The 17,830-nt window shown below is 49.6% G+C and overlaps 1 long non-coding RNA gene across 2 annotated transcripts in view; it reads left to right on the top strand.

Moving 5' to 3' along the window:
- The window catches only part of LOC103350930 (uncharacterized), a 221,876-nt gene that overhangs the window by 26,265 nt on the left and 177,781 nt on the right, over positions 1 to 17,830 (top strand). For both annotated transcript variants that reach the window (XR_016218998.1, XR_016218997.1), the window contains exon 2: positions 10,903 to 11,024. This is a non-coding gene — a long non-coding RNA (uncharacterized LOC103350930). The remainder of the gene's footprint in view (positions 1 to 10,902; positions 11,025 to 17,830) is intronic.

Raw genomic sequence — 17,830 nt, 5'->3', positions numbered from 1 at the left:
GATCTGGGGGCCTCCACTCTGAGATTCCAAGAACTCCTTGGATAAATGCTCAGAAGTTCATCCCTCAAGACTGCTTTTTTCCCCCGGAACAGAAGCCCTCTCACCTGTACTTTACAAAGGGTTTTTGTGGCCATTTTAAAATATTTGTTTCTCTCCCTGGGCTTTTATCATTATTGGCAATGTATAGATGCTGAAGCTCAGAGAGATTAAGTCATTTGCCCAAAGTCACACAGCAAGGGGAGAGAGCTGGCAACAAGTCCCAGCTCCTGGCCTCCTCTCTTGTGCCTTCCCAAGTCCCCATTGCTGGGCTTTCAGTGGCAGTGGGCCAAGGCAGTTCCGGGCACCTGGACTGATTGTGCGGCTGTGAGTTTGGTAAGCCAAGCCTGGGAGGCGTTGCAAGTCCCTGAGCTGGCTCCTGGGAACGAGTTCTGTGTCACAGAGAGAGGGCTGTGTTGCAACGTGACTAATGGATGAGAAGGTTGAGGCCGAAAGCCATTACTTCACCAATGTGAATCAAGGTCATTCGTCACCTCAGGAAGCACGCTGCAGAGCTGCCACATTCAGCAGGGAAGGCACGCCGCTCCCGTCACACCCGCGGTGTGGCCTGGCACATGTCCCACGTGGCACAGAGAAGGGGAGCTTCTGAGAATAAGAGGTGTGAGGCAGCTAGGTGCAGGGGCCCAGAGCCAGAGCCCCTGGCCATGCCCGTGTCAGTCCCTCTTCAGAGAAATGAACCCAGTGCTACATGGAGGTCTCACCCACAAGCTGGGATCTGGCGCCAATTCATAGGAGATGTTGGTAGGAGCTAGGTGGCAGGAGTCTCCTGGATGCTGGGCCCAGTGGGACTTGGAGGTCAGCAGCTCCTGGCCCACTGGTGTCACCCCAGGAAACCAGGCCAGCTAGCTGCAAGCTATCAGAATGTCCTCACAGAGATGGCCTCCCTAGTTAGTGAGCTGCACTCGCTTCCACTCTGTCAAAGTGCGTGCAGCTCTGCACCTGTGGAGCGTCCATCAAAGCCTCGTGAGTGGCAGGGCCTGGAGCTGTCCCTGGTGGACACAGTTGCTCAGGCTCCAGGCCAGCATGTGATGAACTAGGACAGCGCCTTTTGTTGCAGGGGCTCCCTCCCCCGCTAGTAACATGGATTTTCCATCATGGCTGCCTTGGGGCCTCCTCCTTAGGAGCCCAGCCCTGAAAGCTTCATCACTCGGGCCCCAACTCAGGTGCCCCTTCCTGGGCGGGGAATGATTTAGACCACCCCACCCCCTGCCAATCTTTTTTTTTTTTTTTCCAGATTTATTTATTCAAAAGGCAAAGTGACACAGAGAGACAGAGTGAGAGATTTTCCTTCTGCTGCTTACTCCCCAAACGCCTGTAACTGCCAGGGCTGGGCCAGGCTGAAGACAGGAGCCAGGAACTCCATCCAGGTCTCCCACATGGGTGGCAGGGGCCCAAGTACTTGAGCCATCGTTTGCTGCTTTCCCAGGACTGCATTTAGTAGGGAGCTGGATAGGAAGTGGAGCAGCTGGGGACTCGAACTGGCCCTCTGCTATGGGAGGACAGCATTGCAAGTGGTGGCTTAACCCGCTGCACCACAATGCCACCCCTCCCTGCCCCTGTCAATCTTGATGTTCTCATGGCACTCATCACTGACAGAAACTATCAGGTTTATTCATTTGTTTTTCTGCTTCTGGTGGCTCATCTCTCAGAGAGGAAAGTTCCATGAGAGACAGAATCACGGCTGGTTGAGTTCACCATCACTTCCTCAGCTTCTCTGCATTCTTTCGCAGGGCCTTGTGGTCACACCGTGTCTATCCTTTGAATGAATTAATGAATGCAAGCAAGTAGCTGAAGGAGAAGTGTGGGCTCCAGGATCAGGTTTTATAGGAGTAGATGCATGCAAGGACCCTCATGGACGCTTCTGGGTGTCACCACCAGCACAGGGCAGCCTGGGAGCAACTGCAGGGAAGCCTCCCTGACACTGTGCAGACTTGGGGCCACGCGGGAGGTGCATCCCAAGGGCTAGGTCATTATCTGATGAAAGAGTAGGTTGTGCAGATGAGTAAACAGGGACTGACCGAGAGGTCAGGTATAACTCAGCCTCAGAAACTGCACGTGTCCATAGGCACCGCGGAGCCCAGGAATGTGTTTTCCGTTGATGTCAACCTGCCGCAGTGGACCACGCCTGCTTCTTGACCTAGGAACGTGGGAAAGAGAAAGGCATGGCTTGTTTTGGTGGTGGTGCAGGAGCTGGTAACAGTGGAGGAATGCCCTTCCTCTGATTCAGTGTGGGGCGGTGCCCTGGGGCCCTGCCACTGCCTGGGGACCATGGTAAGTCATCCTGTGGCTCCTTGCCCTTCCCTGTCCGTCACTCTGGCAAACGGCTTGTTCAGACAAGTACTCACTTCTGGATGGAACAGCCTCTCTTTTGTCCAAGCCTGTCCTTTGAATCTGAAGTGTACAAAGACTCTTTGGAAGAGGAAAAGGATGGGATCAGGAAGAGGAGCCTGGGTCCCCTGCGGACTCTCGAGCCGTCAGCTCTTGTCCAGAGAGTTGCTGTAATCTGCTCTTGCACCACACCTGCCTCTCAGTTCCCAGCCTGGTGTGAAGGCATCCTGGCCGTCATCCTTCCAGGAAGCCAGCGTCACATGCCCCTGACGCTTCTTACTGTCCATTCCCGGGCCTCTGGTTGTCCTGCGGAGAGGACTTGGTGTTTGCACAGTGGGCTTCTGGAGTCAAGCCTCTCCCCGAGACCCTGACTTGGTCACACAAAGCAGGACAGCCAAAGAAGCACGGCCTCTGTATTCCTTGTATATTGAAAATGCGTACTCTGGGGTGGGCTTTCGGCCTGGAAGATAAGATGCTGCTTGGAACGCCTGCATCCCATACTGGAATACTTGGGTTTGAGCCCCAGCTGTTTCCTAGTCCAGCTTCCTGCTGAAGTGCACTCTGGGAGGCAGCAGGCGATGGCTCCAGTACCTGAATCCCTGCCACCCACGAGTGAGACCCAGGTTGAGTTGGGCTTCTGGTTTCAGCCTAGGTCACCCTTGGCCAACGTGAGCATTTGGGGAATGAGCAGTGGATGGCAATTCTTTGAATATCTGTCTATCTTTGTCTCTCTGGCTTTCAAATAAACAAACTACAAAATTTTAAAAATAAACTGTGTGGTTCACTACAGAGCTAGGTTTGGCTCTCATTGACAAATTTGTCACTGGTCTCCTCCTCCTCTGCAGTATTCTCTCTTGTTCAAGTGCTTCTGGTGGGGAAGTTTGTTTCCCTGTTGGCGAGCAGGGGCCGCTGTGCCACCCTCTGGACATGGTATTCCATGAGCCACGTCATTTATCTCCATAGTAGTGCTCTTGTCACTTGTAATTTGTCCTGAAGTTGTGCCTGGGGTTGGGGGTCAGTGTCTGTTCTCTCCCTTTGGTGTAATGTCTGCACCATTATATGCAAATGGACGCTTAATGGACAGGGCCTATGATGTGGACCCAATTCATATACTTTCTTTAGGAAGCCTGTGCCCAGTGCGTAATGGGTTTAGAAGCCACATTCTGTCCCTGTGGGGTTCAACCTACACACCAATATATTTGTAAGTCTCCTGTTGGTCAAATGAGCAGGTTGATCCCTAGATTTTTTTTTTTTTTTTGACAGGCAGAGTTATACAGTGAGAGAGAGACAGAGAGAAAGGTCTTCCTTTTTCTGTTGGTTCACTCCCCAAATGGCCGCCACGGCTGGTGCGCTGAGCTGATCCGAAGCCAGGAGCCAGGTGCTTCTTCCTGGTCTCCCATGTGGGTGCAGGGCCCAAGCACCTGGGCCATCCTCCACTGCCTTCCCGGGCCACAGCAGAGAGCTGGACTGGAAGAGGGGCAACCAGGAAAGAATCTGGCACCCCAACCGGGACTAGAATCCGGGGTGCTGGTGCCGCAGGCGGAGGATTATCCTAGTGAGCCTCAGCGCCTGCCCTAGATTCTTTAAAATACTGGAGATGCTTATTTCTTCTTGTCTCTCTATTTTTTAAGTTTGAGCTGTCTCAGTACATCAAAGTTTTCAAAATACTCTCAAACTTCTGTCTCTAATGGTCCTGTTTAGTGGGAGCTGCTCCTCTGTTAGGAGGTCGAAGTTTAGGTTTTGTTCTTGAGTTTGGTGATAGAATAAGACACAAAGACAGAGGACCTTAGATGAGCAGCAATTTATGTGATTTCATGTTTTCATCGATTTTGATAGTACCCAACCTGATATGTACCATATTTTTTCCTCTATGTACATGCTTATGATAACGTTTAATTTTTACTTGAACACAAGCACTGTGATACCAGGACAATCCATTTGAAACCTGGGATGGCTACTAAGTGGGAACGTAGTGTATATAGCATGGATACACTGGACAAAGAGATGCTTCAGGTCCTTGGTGGGATAGAAGAGGATGACCACTCAGAATAGCACATGATTTAAAACTGAGGAATTGTTTGTCTCTGGAATTTTCAATTTAACATTTCTGGAGCACTGTTGACTGTAGGCAACTGAAAGCAGTAATGCAGTCACTAGCATTCTGTGACCGGGGCTCTTTTCACACCCACCAGCATGCACACTGGTTCCTGATCATGTGCATGAGTGTGATGGGTGTACACGTGGGTGGTGTGCCCCTGGGTGTGCACATTCTGCTTATAAAAGCAAAGCACACTGTCCAGGATGTGTTCGATTTACCATGGTTAAGGGCATTGGCAGCTGTGTTTCTTTATGGGGTGACGGTAATAGGTAATAGGTGAGGAAGGTAATAGTATTATTTTAGGAGTATCTGGTGGGAGCCACTAAGGTTGTTTTTTTTTTTTTTTTTTTTTTTTTTTTTTTTTTTTTTTTTTTGACAGGCAGAGTGGACAGTGAGAGAGAGAGAGACAGAGAGAAAGGTCTTCCTTTTTTCCGTTGGTTCACCCCACAATGGCCGCCGCAGCCAGCGCACTGCGACCAGCGCACCGCGCTGATCCGAAGCCAGGAGCCAGGTGCTTCTGGTCTTCCATGTGGGTACAGGGCCCAAGGACCTGGGCCATTCTCCACTGCCTTCCCGGGCCATAGCAGAGAGCTGGACTGGAAGAGGAGCAACCGGGACAGAATCCGGCACACCGACCGGGAGTAGAACCTGGTGTGCCGGTGCCGCAGGCAGAGGATTAGCCTATTGAGCCATGGCGCCGGCCAGGAGCCACTAAGTTTTGGCTTTGGAATGGGCTTTCTTTTTGCCCAACGCACTGGTCAGCAACTCTTGGGTGGGCACAACAGGATTAGGTGCAGGTGTGGGAGTGGAAGGAGTTGGAGGGGTGCCATAGAGCAGGCAGACTCCCTCTCTGCTGCTCCAGGTGCAGGGCTGTGGTTAGCACAGCTTGGAAAGCCTGCACAGGGCTGTTAGCCACGACACAAGCTGACAGACATATCAGCGACTTGAGATCACCTGGTCTGGTGGTGTGCAGCCCAGAATAGGAGTAGAGCCGATTGTGAAGGAAGGCTGCAGAAGGAAGGGGCTTTGGGCTACATGACTGTTGGCCTTCACTGTACCTGCTGGGGGAGGGCTGGTCTTGAGTAACACCTGAATGGACTTTACCCTGAAGCCAGTTTGTGTAACTCCTGTCATTAGCTAAGCAGGTTAGTCACTGCTTACACCTCTCCTGAGTCTTCAACCTTTTTTGTTTTTCCAGGATGTCCCTTATAAACAGGTCAGACAATACGCCACATGTTTTGTGCCAAATTTCTCCGCAGATACCTAGTTCCATTTTGCATATTCAGGTGGCTCAAAGGCTGGCCATTGGCTCCTGCTGAGTGTCTTCACCCAAGGGCTTTTGCTGGTCCTCTCCAACCTGCTTTATCTAAGGGACAGGTGTCCTTGTCCATCCATATGTCCACCATCTGGCCCCAAACCTCACTGAGCTACTCCTAAGCCAGACGCTCTGTTAAGCCAAGGACTATAAACCTACCTGAGGCTCACTCTTCATGCTGCATTTCTTGGAAAATCCAAGCACAGAGGAGTCCGTGAGCTGAATGCTATAAAAGCACAAACGAACTGGAGCAAGTGCGGGCCCTGCAGGCCTCGGCCCAGTGAGGAGTGCAAAGTTGCTTCACATTTTTTTCTCCCTAAGACTTATTTATTTGAAAGACAGAGTTGAGAGGGAGAAAGAAGAGAGAGATCTTCTATCCATCGATTTACTCTTCCAATGACTGCAGAGGCCAGAGCTGGGCCAGGCTGAAGCCAAAAGCCTTGGAACTCCACCCAGGTCTCTCACCTGAATGGCAGGGGCCCAAGCACTTGGGCCATCCTCTACTGCTTTACCAGGGATGTTAGCAGGAAACTGGATCAGAAGAAGAGCGCCATGACACTCTGGGCCGCTGGTGTTGTAGCCCCACATTTCTTTTTAAACCCTCTTTGGGTAGACCAGTGAAACAGGAATCCCAGAATAAAGGCTCCCGCAGAGTGGGAACCTACCTGGGAAGCTTCTCTCACAGCACACCTCACCTGGGTCAACACACATTTGCATGTCAATGTATGGATTACAGACTTTCCCTTGTCTCAGGACAGGAAGGTGCTGTGTTTCCCACAGGGCCCACACTCAGCCAGGCCGCTTTCAAATCCCCTGCAAGGTGAGACCTGAGAACCGAGACTCAGGTCCCAAGGGCCCCAGCCGCCTGGCGTGAACGGCACTGTCTCTTTTCCTCCTCCTCTCGATGCCAGTGATTCTATTTCGTAACTCGCCCTGCCTTCAAATGCAGGCCTGGCTTCCTCTGGTCCCAGAAGCTGTGCCAGCTTCTTGCAGGAACCACCTGCATTTTGACATTCTATTTGGAACTGGTCATTTTAAAAAGCCTGGTGCTTGTAGGGGAAGGAAGATGGCTTTGAGAAATATCCATGAGCTCACCAGGTATGGATGGAACTTTTCAAACAGGCCACATTAAACACCAGGTCTTGAGCTTGGGGCCCCAGGCCCCTGCTGCAGCCACCGCTGCTGTGAGGAGCAGGTGGGGAGGCTCTGAGCGTATCAGGTGTGCAAAGTACAGGTGAACAGGTAACTGGATCCCCGCAGGTGCCCCGAGGTGGCCCAGGCACCGAGTGTGATTAGCAGAGGGAAACAGAGCTGGTGGGAGTGGGGAGGCAGCCTGCAAAGCCGTGTGGCTCTCACCTGGCAGGGCTGAAGCCGGCCGGCTAACCCAGCCTATCCCTGCAGGACCGCCCTGCGCTGGTTCCAGTCGATGAAAGTTGATGCAAATCAGCGCGATTTCCTCTGCAGCAATAATTAACCCCCGGGAACCTTGCCGGAGCAGGTAGTTTCGGGAGAATGGTGCTGGAGATGTTGGAGGGAGATTAGCATTTTTTAGCTTTCCTCGCAGTGATTCGCGCTGCATCTTGGTGTGTGTTCAGTTCCAACTCATTACCATAAAAAAATCCCCCATAAATTAAATTGCTAGTCGGAGAAAATTGACTTCGTGTAGGGAGATAGAGAGCCAGGGAGGCCAGTCTGCTTTGGCGGGGACCTGACTGTGAAATGGTGGGCAGCCTCAGTTTCCCGAGCTGTCGCGGATGGCCCTGCCCTCTCACCACCTCTGGAACGTGCCTGGCCCAGCAGGTTCATGGATCTGAGGCCTGCCTGGGCCTGTAGGAGCCTCTGTCTGGCTGCCTGGGTAGGCGGCTGTCCAATGGCACGTGATCCTCTTGGAGTATAGGACTCTCTCCTCGGCCCACCACGTGTGTGCAGCTGCCCCGACCTGGTGGCCTCGGGGACCGAGGGCTCTGAGAGAGTGGGCCCTCTGTTGTGACCACTTTCTATCCCAGCCTCTAGGCAAGGGCTACTTGTGAAAACAGAGAGGGAAGAACAGGAGGGAGAAGCCTTCCCTGGGTCTTCAGCTCTGGTGGCTTACTCTTATTTTCATCCAGTATTTAAAACAAGTTTTATTGATTTGAGAGGTAGGAGTATTGATTTGAGAGGTGGGGGTGGGGAGAGAGAGAGAGAGAGAGCGAGCGAGCAAGCAAGAGCCATCTGTTGGTTCTCTTACCAAATGCCCACCATGACCAGGGCTGGGGCTGAAGCAGGGAGCTGGGAACTCAATCCAGGTCTGCCACATGGGTGGCAGGACCCAGTTCTTTGAGTCATCAGCACTATCTCCCAGGGCGGGAATTAGTAGGACCCAGCAGTCAAGGGGCTAGAATGGGATATTGAGCCCAGGTACTCTGGATGGGACATGGTGTCCTAGCCAGGGTCATGACCATGACTGCTAGGCTAAATACCTGCCCTTTGGACACATTTTTAAATTGGTTCTTAACCCTGCCCCTCCTTACACCCTTAGTATCAGTGAGAAAAATCCTGTCGATTATCCACATTTCACTGACCAGCCCTGCAGGCACAGAGCAGCAACTGTGAACTGGCTAAGAGAGAGGCTCCAGGGCCCCCTTCTCACCTGTGCCCCTTCCCTCCCGGGGGCTGTGCTTGGAAGGGGTCATTAGGCAGATCTGAGGCCCTGAACTTATGGGGGGGGGGTGTATAAAGGCCTCAGGGCTTCTAGAAATCTTCAGTTGACCTGTGGTTTCCAGAGTGATCCATTTGCATTCCTTTATCTGTTCAAGGAGGCTGATTCCTTTGGGGTCCTCCAATGTCAGCAGCCCCTTTGGGATGTGCAGACCCATCCTGAGACCCCCAGCCTTCTAAACGAAGTACTGTCGCTTTAGGGGACCCTAGAGCCAGGCGGAGAACACAAAGGGAATTGCTGGCTCTATCGGGGTGGTTTCTGCTTGTGATGGCATCAGTCTGGTTATCCCTAGCAAACTTTCATTTTTTCCTGACTACTAACAAAATGCAAAGATAAGTGAAACAGAATCCTTGGAAAACGAACATGCAGCGATCTGAGTGCAAGTCTGAGAAACAGGGGCACATGACCAGGAGGTCTGTCTTTGGTGTCAGAGAAGTGGGGGCTGCATGTGTGGCTCTGTCGTGGAAAGCCATGTGACTGCGTAAATTGCTTGACCTTGTCAAACCTCCGTTTCCTCTTGAGTAAAATCAGGATTATAATAGCACGCCTCTCAAAGATTTGCTCTGAGGATTAAGTCGGAGTTCTATAAAGTGTGTAGTAAAGTGCCTGAGCTCTATCACAGACAGGGCGGCAAGATGCACAGCCCTGAGTGATCAGAGGACCTCAAGGCTGATGCGGACCTCGGAGGTCCTGGGGGCCAGCTTGACAGACACGTGTCAGGGCCAGCCAGGCAGAGGGTCTGCCCTGGGGCTCAGGGTGAGCTTGTGGGGGCACCAGAACTGAGCCTCCTGCCTCTTCCCAGGTGGCAAGAAGCAAGCCTCTTTTTCACTTCAGCCTGCCTCTTGGCACAGGGAGATCACGTCCTGTGGGACTGAGAGGTATTTGGCTAAGTAGACGACACGGTCTTTGGTTCAGGAAGGAGAAATTCTGTTGCTCCGTGCTTCTGCACATTCCAGGCTCTCCCTGTAACATATAACCTCCTCAGCCAATGCAGGAAGAAGGAACTGGAGGCAGCAACACACTGGTTTGCACAACGTGATCGGACAACACGGGACCAAAGTCATTTCTGCAGCCTGTTCCTGACCTTGCGAGCCTGCTGGGCTGTTCCTTTCTTCTCACATCCACTGCCACTTGTAACAGTGGAGCCTTTTTCACACAGCAAGTCAGGTGTGTGCCCCGAGTGAGTGTTACTGTATACGCACAAAGGGATGGAGTGGGTTGAAGCTGGGTGAAAAGGACATGGTCTGCGTGGTCGGCCAGCTTCACCCTCCAGCTATGTGGCTTCCATGTTCTGCTGGATTCCAACTGGGCCAGAGTTCAACGGCAAACCCTCTCACTCATCAGAGTCTGTCAGCAGAGGTGAGGTCATGCTGCAGGAACAAGAAGCCCCCAGCCTGCTGCAGTGGCTTAAAACAGCAAGCTTCTCCCTTGTGATAGCCTTGTAGTTGACAGGGGGCGCTGGTCATTGCGAGGATCTGGACAGTTGAAGGCCTCTTTTTGACTTGTGCTCTTGGGATTGCAGGGGAGGGACCTAAGGGAAGGTGATGAATCATACACTGGCTCTTAACACCTCCATCCCTCTGTCTGGAAGGGACACCATCATTTCTGCCCACATCTTATTGGCCAAAACAAGTCTTTTGGTTATGCTCAACTTGGAAGAGGGCAGGGAAGTGCAATCCTACTGCATGCCCAACAACAGAATAGGACAGAAGAGAAGAGAAGTGTTTATTCTTTTATAATTGGGGCTGGTGTTTGGCCTGGTGGTAAAGATGCCTCTTGGGATGCCTGGGTTCAAGTCCCAGCTCTGCTCTCAATTCCAGCTTCTGGCCGGTGTCCATCCTGGCTCAAATGGTTGGGTCCTTGCCACCCACATAGGAGATCCTGTTTGAGTTCCTGGATCCTGGTTTAGCACTGGCTGTTATGGGCATTTGGGGAGTAAATTAGCAGATGGAAAATCTCTTTCTCTTGACCTTTCAAATAAATAAAAAATAAACATCTTTATTGAGTTTTCCTTCATATAAACTATACATATTTAAAGCATACAGTTTGATAAATTCTATGCATGTGTATACCTGTGAAACTTCTACCACAATCATGATAATGAACATCTCCATAATGGCTGACAGTTTGCGGGTGCTCCCTTGCCGTCTTTCAGCCCCCACATCCCTACTTCCCAGTCCCTAGGCAACAACTGATCTATTTGCTTTCCATCACTGTATAGATTAATTTGCATTTTCTAGGATTGTATATAAATGGAATCACACAGTATGCTTTCTTTTTATCTGGCTGCTTTCACTCTGCACAATTATTTTGAGATTCAGCCATGTAGAAGGGGAATCTTTGTGATCAACCCTAACACCTATCACAACAGACTTTTTGGTTCATAGATGTCATTCTTTCCAACAGGAGAGTTGCTATGGGTTGAATTGTGCAGCCAGCCCTCTCCCCACTCCTGAGTTCATATTTTGAAGGACTAACCCCCAGTCCCTCAGCATGTGACCTTACTGGGAGACAAGATCTTCAAAGAGGTAAGGAAGTTAAAATGAAGTCAAAAGGGCAGTCTGTAATCCAATCAGTCTGGTGTCATCCTAATAGAGGGAGGTTTGGACACAAGCAGCAGGCAGGGAAAGACCTTGTGAACTTGAAGATGGCCAACAAGCCCAGGAGAGGGGCTTGAGCAGAACCTTCCCTCTCAGTCTTGGGCAGGAACCAACTCTGCTGACCCTTGACCTTGGACTTCTAGCCTCGGGAACTGGGAGAGAATGAATGACTGTTGTTGATGCCCCCAGTCTGTGGCATTTGTTACGGTAGCCACAGAAAGCAAACACAATAACTTTGATGCTGGGGCCTGTGTTATTACACCACCAGTGACGCTGGCAGCCCTTATGAGTACCAGTTGGAGTCCTGGCTGCTGCACTTCGGATCTAGCTTCCTGCTAATGCACCTGAGAAAGCAATGGAAGACCGCCCAAGTTCTTTGTCCCCTGCCATCCACATGGAAGACCCATATGCAGTTCTAGGCTCCTGGCTTTGGCTTGGTTCTCCCAGCTTTGGTGGCCATTTGGGGAGTGAACCAGCACATGGGAGAGGTCTCTCTCTCTGTACCTCTGCCTTTCAGATACATAAGTAAATCTTAAAAAGAAAAGTCAACTTTCACATCCCTGGTGAGCAGACTTAAATGAGTTCCCTCAGAGATCTTGAAATACAGGTGTGAGTGTGAGGACAGGGCCTTGGCATCAGACAAGCACCTGACAGCTCACAGCTGCATCGTGAGCCGAGACATCCTTTGTCTCTTTGAGGTGGCCTGGGGAAGGAAGTGAGTGAAACAAAGCCCTTCGGGCTCCAGGTTCTGCTTCTGCCTTGGGGTACTCAGAGGTACTGCCAGGGAGGCCAGGTTGAGAGCAGGAGGCACGAGGGCGCTTCCGTCTCTCTGACCCCCACAAAGAGCCCGAGGAGCCTATTAAAAATCCAGCCCTGCACTGCTGGCCACAGTTGTTACACTGCTGCAAAAACAGTGACAAAGCCCAGATAACAAGGAGGCCTCTGTATGCCTGGCTGCCAACTGTAAAAGGACAGAAAGCTGGGGTCCTCCTCCCTGTTGTGGGCTGGGGTCCTAACAGTGCAGCAGGAGCTCAGCACTTGTGTGTCTCTCCCACCCCCAGAGATGTCACCTGCCATGGTGGTGGTGGGTCACATGTTTCCCTTGCCCCAGTTTCCTAGGCCCATCAGTGGACGGGCCTTGGCTTGGTGACAGGTGCAGTAGGAATACAAGGCATTATTTTGAGGTTAGAGAATTTCATCTGACACACAGCAAGCATTTGTCGTTTGCCTGCCTCGTTTCAGATGCTGTGTGACGCCATGCTTTTACATGGATTCCATTTAATCCTGATGGCAATCCTGTGAGATAGGAATTCCATATGCATAGATGGCAGGAGGACACAGAGACTCCTAGAGAGAGCACACAACTGGGGAGGTTCTGGGATGGCTCCAGGACATCCATGTCAAGGATAAGATGCACAAATCACTTAGGATGTTGGGGTGGGTGTTTGGTGTAGCAGTTAAGAAACCACCTGCAGGGGGCAGGGGGCAGCACTGTGGCACAGTGGGTTAAAGCCCTGGCCTGCAGCGCTGCATCCCATATGGGCACTGGTTCAAGTCCTGGCTGCTCCACTTCTATCCAGCTCTCTGCTAATGCACCTGAGAAAGCAGCGGAGGACGGCCCAAGTGTTTTGGCACCTTCACCCATGTGGGAGACCTGAAAGAAGCCCTTGGCTTTGGCCTGGCCCAGCCCCAGTTGTTGCCCATTTATGGAGTGAACCAACAGATGAAAGGTCTCTTTCTCCCTCTGTCTCTACCTTTCTCTGTAACTCTGCCTTTCAAATAAATAAAATAAATCTTAAAAAGAAAAAGCCACTTGGGATGCCTGCATCCATATCAGAGTGCCTGGGTTCAAATCGTGGTGGTGTACACCCAGGGAGGAAGCAAGTGGTAGCTCAAGTGATTGGGTCCCTGCCACCCACATGGAAGACCTGGATTGAGTTCCATGCTCCTGGCTTTGTCCTGGCCCAGCCCAAGCCCCCAGCCCCAGCTTTTATGGGCAATTGGGGATTGAGTCAGCAGATAGAAGATTTTTGTCTTTCTCTATTTCTCTGCCTTTCAAATAAAAAAAAGTATAAAATTTTAAAAATCACTTAGTATGTTACTAGAATATTCAGGCACTCAAATATGTGAATTTACTTCTTTTTTCCTTTGAATGCTGTACTGTGAACTGTGTGTCTGTGTTCTTGAGGGCAGAACTTGCTGCTGTGAGACACGATGGGAGAACATAGCTCACTGGAACCTGTGGAATGCTGAAGAGAATTACGAGATATAGAAAATAAAAATGCAAGACACCTAGTTAAGTTTGAATTGAATTTCAGATAAACATCATACATTTTTAGGGGAGGGAGTCGTAAGTATTCCTATGCAATATTTGGAAAATAGTTATATAATTTTTGAAGACTGATTTCTTTATTTGAAAGGCAGAGTTATAGAGAGATGGATATATGTATGTATATATATATATATATATAGAGAGAGAGAGAGAGAGAGAGAGAGAGAGAGATTGATTGATTCTGTCTGCTGGTTAACTCCCCAAATAGCTGCAACAGCTGGGGCTTGGCCAGGCTGAAGCCAGGAGCCTGGAACTACATCCAGGTCTCCCATGTGGGTGGCAGAGCCCCAAGTACTTGGGCTATTTCTACTGCTTTCCCATGTGCATTAGCAGGGAGCTGGATTGGAAGTGGGGCAGGCAAGTCTCAAACTGGTGCTGATATGGGATTCCAGCATCAAAGGCAGAAGCTTAACCCTCTGTGCCACAACGCCGGCCCCAGAATATACTTACGAAAGATTATTTTTTGTTATATTAAATTCCGACTTAATTGAGCATCCTTTATGTAATGGGCAACCGTAGTTCCAGCTGCAGTGTATAGTTGCTCTAATGCTAAAGGAGGCCTAGTTTTTGCTCAATCCAGAACTCCATGGTTTCTCCAAAACTCTTTCTGAAATCAACCTCACCATCCACACCTGAAATCACAGAATGACAACTTGGACAGAATCTGAACAGCCATGTTTTGTTTGGCAGGCACAACTGTAATTAAAAAAGAAAAAAAATTAGTCAATTTTCACAAATCAAGAGCTTGCACACAAAAGTCTAAGTTTCTAGCATTCTTAAAAAACAACAACAGAAGCTAAAAAATACAGCCCTGTCATGCTGAGCCCTGAAGACCATGTGGCAGCTGGGAACTGGAACTGAGAACCTGCAGTCCACTTAGGTGGGGCATGAACATGCCAGTTTGTCTCTGTCCCCATTGCTCCCTGTGGTTACATCTAGCCCCCTTGTCCTACTTCTCTTCCCCATCCAGCTCCTGCTAGCATTGAATTTTCAACCCTCCTGATCTACACCATATGCCAGAGGGTCTGTTTCTTGCAATGACAGAAAAATATGCCCTGAGTCTTCAGTCCAGTGCCCCTTCTATTTCCACCCATCTCATTGCCTCTCCCTCTCTGTCCTTATTTCCAGGCACTGATGCCCAAGCACTAGTTGCTATGCGGTTACCCCTAATCGCAGGGCTCGGATTGTCCCTGAGGCCAGTCCAGGGCCATATGGAGGCTTCCTTCAAGCATCTCCAAGAAGCCCATGCTGAGAAGCTGTCTGGTACACAGAGTTACATTGCCACGTGGTGGAATTTCTTTATTGTACAGATGAACAAGGGGAAAATGTGACTCTTAAGAATTATGTACAACTAAGCTGTGTGCAGCTGTAACAAGACAACAGAAAAGTGGGAATTTCTCATGTTATTATTGAAGATCCAGCTTCCACGCTCTGCTCTTCTCTGCTTCAGGGTGCTATAGCACCATGTGCCTAATGAGTCCTCTCTTTGACTGATTGATTGATTGATTACTAAAACACTCACACTCCTAGCAAAGCAGTTCTCACTTTGTTGAACAAATTATCTTTATGCATCATAATCTCTTGAGCTTAGATGAAGTAGAGCTCATTGTAATCTTCACATCATTTAGCAATGTCTGGGAAGCTTTGTATTTGAGACAAGTAGCTAGATATTTGGAAAAGGAGTAGTAATAAAAGAAGGGCCTCTTTGTTTTCTAATCTAAATTAGGGATTGGGAGCAGGCATTTGGCGCAGTGGTTAAGTTAATGCTTGGAACACCTGCATCCAATGCCTGGTTTGAGTACTGGCTCCTCTTGTTTCCAATCCAGCTTCCTGCTAATGCATACCCTGGGAAGTAGCAGGTGACGGCTCAAGTACTTGGTTCCCTGCCACCCATGTGGAAGAACCATATGGAGTTCTGGGTTTCTGGCTTCTTTTTCTTCTCTTTCTTTTTTTTTTTTTTTAAGATTCTTTATTTATTTGTTTGAAGGGCAGAGTTAGAGAAAGAGGGAGAGACAGAGAGAGCAAGAGAAAGATCTTCCATCTGCTGGTTCGCTCCTCAAATGGCCACAATGGTTGGGGCTGGGCCAGGCTGATTCAGGAGCCTGGAACTCCATCAAGGTCTCCCATGTAGGTAGAAGAGTCCCAAGCACTTGGGCCATCATTCACTGCTTTCCCAGGCACATTAGCAGGGATCTGGATTGGATGTGGAACAGCTAGGATTTAAACCTGCATTCATATGGGATGCTGGCATCCCCAGGTGGTATTTTAATCCAGTGCACCACAATGCCTGAACCAGATTCCTGGCTTCTGTCTGGCCTAGCCTTGGGAATGAACCAGCAGATAGAAGATTTCTCTGTATATTTTCAAATTAAATGATGAAAATAAGTAAACTAATTAAAAAATAAATTAGGGATGGGCAAAGTACTGTCTACCAAATCTGACCTGTTGCCTGTTTTCATTAAGTTATATTGGAACACAGCCACACTTTCTTATTTACATATAATCTATGGCTGCTTGTGTGCTACAAGAGTAGAGTCAAGTTGCATCAGCAACTTGGCAGGGTACAGCCTGCCAAGCCTGAAATCTTTACTACCTGATTCTTTGCAGAAAAGGTTTTCTGATCTCTGAGCCATTTAGCAGTTCTCCAGGTAGATGTTATTATCTGCTCTTCACCCAGGGAACTGGCCCTTAGAGCCAAAGCAGGGTGAAAGTGGAACTCTGTTATTTGATCCCAGACCCATCATTGTTTGACCAGATGCCCACAGGATAAAATCCAAAAGTCTCTAGTATGGGGAGCTGGGATTATGGCACAATGGGTTAAGCCATCACCTGCAACACCCAACATCCCATATGGGAGCTGGTTCAAATCCCAGCTACTCCAGTTCCAATCTAATTCCCTGCTAATGGGCCTGGGAAAGCAGTGGATGATGGCCCAAGTGTTTGGGCCCTTGCACCCACATGGGAGACCCAGATAGAGTTCCAGGCTCCTGGCTTTGGTATGGCCCAGCCCTGGCCATTGTGGCCATTTCAGGAGTGAACCAGCAGATGGAAGATCTTTCTTCCTCTGTCCCTGTCTCTTCCTCTGTAATGGCCTTCCAAGCAAATAAATATATCTTTAAAAAATGAAAAATAAATAAAAGTCTCTAGCATGGACCCAGCCCACTTGTCCAATTCCTCCATCCCTCGCATTGCTCAGACCAACAACTTGAACTTCTTGTTGGTTTCCCAACATGCTTGTAACTTCATGTGTCTGTATCCTTGTCAATGATATTTCCTTTTCACAAAATCCTGCACCCTCCTTCTTCATAAGTCCTCAAGTAGCACTGAAAAAACGTTGCCTCCTTGTTGAACCTTCTCTGACTTTGTCGCACAGAACTGAGAAGAATGAGAGCTAACGGAGTGGGCATTTAGCCTAGCAGTTAAGACACCCACATCCTATACTGAAGTGCCTGGGTTCAACACCAGGCTCTAGCTCCTGAACACAGCTTTCCACCAGTGCAGACTCTAGGAGGCAGCAGTGGCAGCTCAAGGAGTCTGGATTTACCTTCCATGTGGGAGATCTGGATTGAGTTTCTGGCTCCTAGCTCCAGGTCTGGCCCAGCCCCAAATGTTGTGGGCATTTGGGGCATGAATCAGCCAGTGGGAGCTCTCTTTCTCTGCCTCCATCTCTCTGCCTCTCAAATAAAACAGATTTTTTATTTTTTTTTTAAAGAGAAAAGAATGAGAGCCAACAGAATTATTTCCTTTGGTACATGGACTGGACTGACCACTTTGCCGTATATTTAGTTTTTTTTATGTCAAGTCTATGGAGTAGGCAATGATAGTCTCGTTTCCGAGGGGGCATAAACAGGTTTCAAGAGGTTGAGTAACTTGGCGAAGGTCCCAGAACTAGCGAGGTTTGGACCCAGGGTTTGGCCCTCCTCCGTGCACTGTAGGATTGGAGCTGTCCCCACGGAGCTCCGGCACGCGTCCCTTTCCTGCCCCCAGCTCCACCTGCAGGCCTGGCTCTCTAGCATTTGCTCTGCCTGGTGTGGCAGTGTTTGTCTTCTGGAGACCGGGAACTCCTGGGGGGCAGCCAGCATGTCCCCTTTATAATGATGGCCTGGCACATGGAAGGAACTCAGTAAATGTTTGCCCAGAGAATGATGGCAACGTTGAGTTTGCCCAAACCTCATTTTACTGTCTCATCCATGTTACTTCAGTAGCAGTTAGCATGTTGGTGGTGAGGGACAACATCTTCCAAAACTCCTTTCTGTTGGTGCCACTGTGTCTCTGCTCCTGTGTCAACTGTGTGCTGTTGACAAGCAGAGCCCGTTGCCAGCTCTGCACTTAGATTTTACGTCGGTCACTTGGTATGTGTTCCTTTAAACGTTTCAAAAATGTTCTTGTGTTTTATCCATAA

The sequence above is a fragment of the Oryctolagus cuniculus genome, chromosome 13 (genome assembly GCF_051225735.1).
Source record: "Oryctolagus cuniculus isolate XC-2025 breed Fujian yellow rabbit chromosome 13, ASM5122573v1, whole genome shotgun sequence".
NCBI lineage: Eukaryota > Metazoa > Chordata > Mammalia > Lagomorpha > Leporidae > Oryctolagus > Oryctolagus cuniculus.
This window is presented reverse-complemented; position numbering and strand designations above follow the sequence as displayed.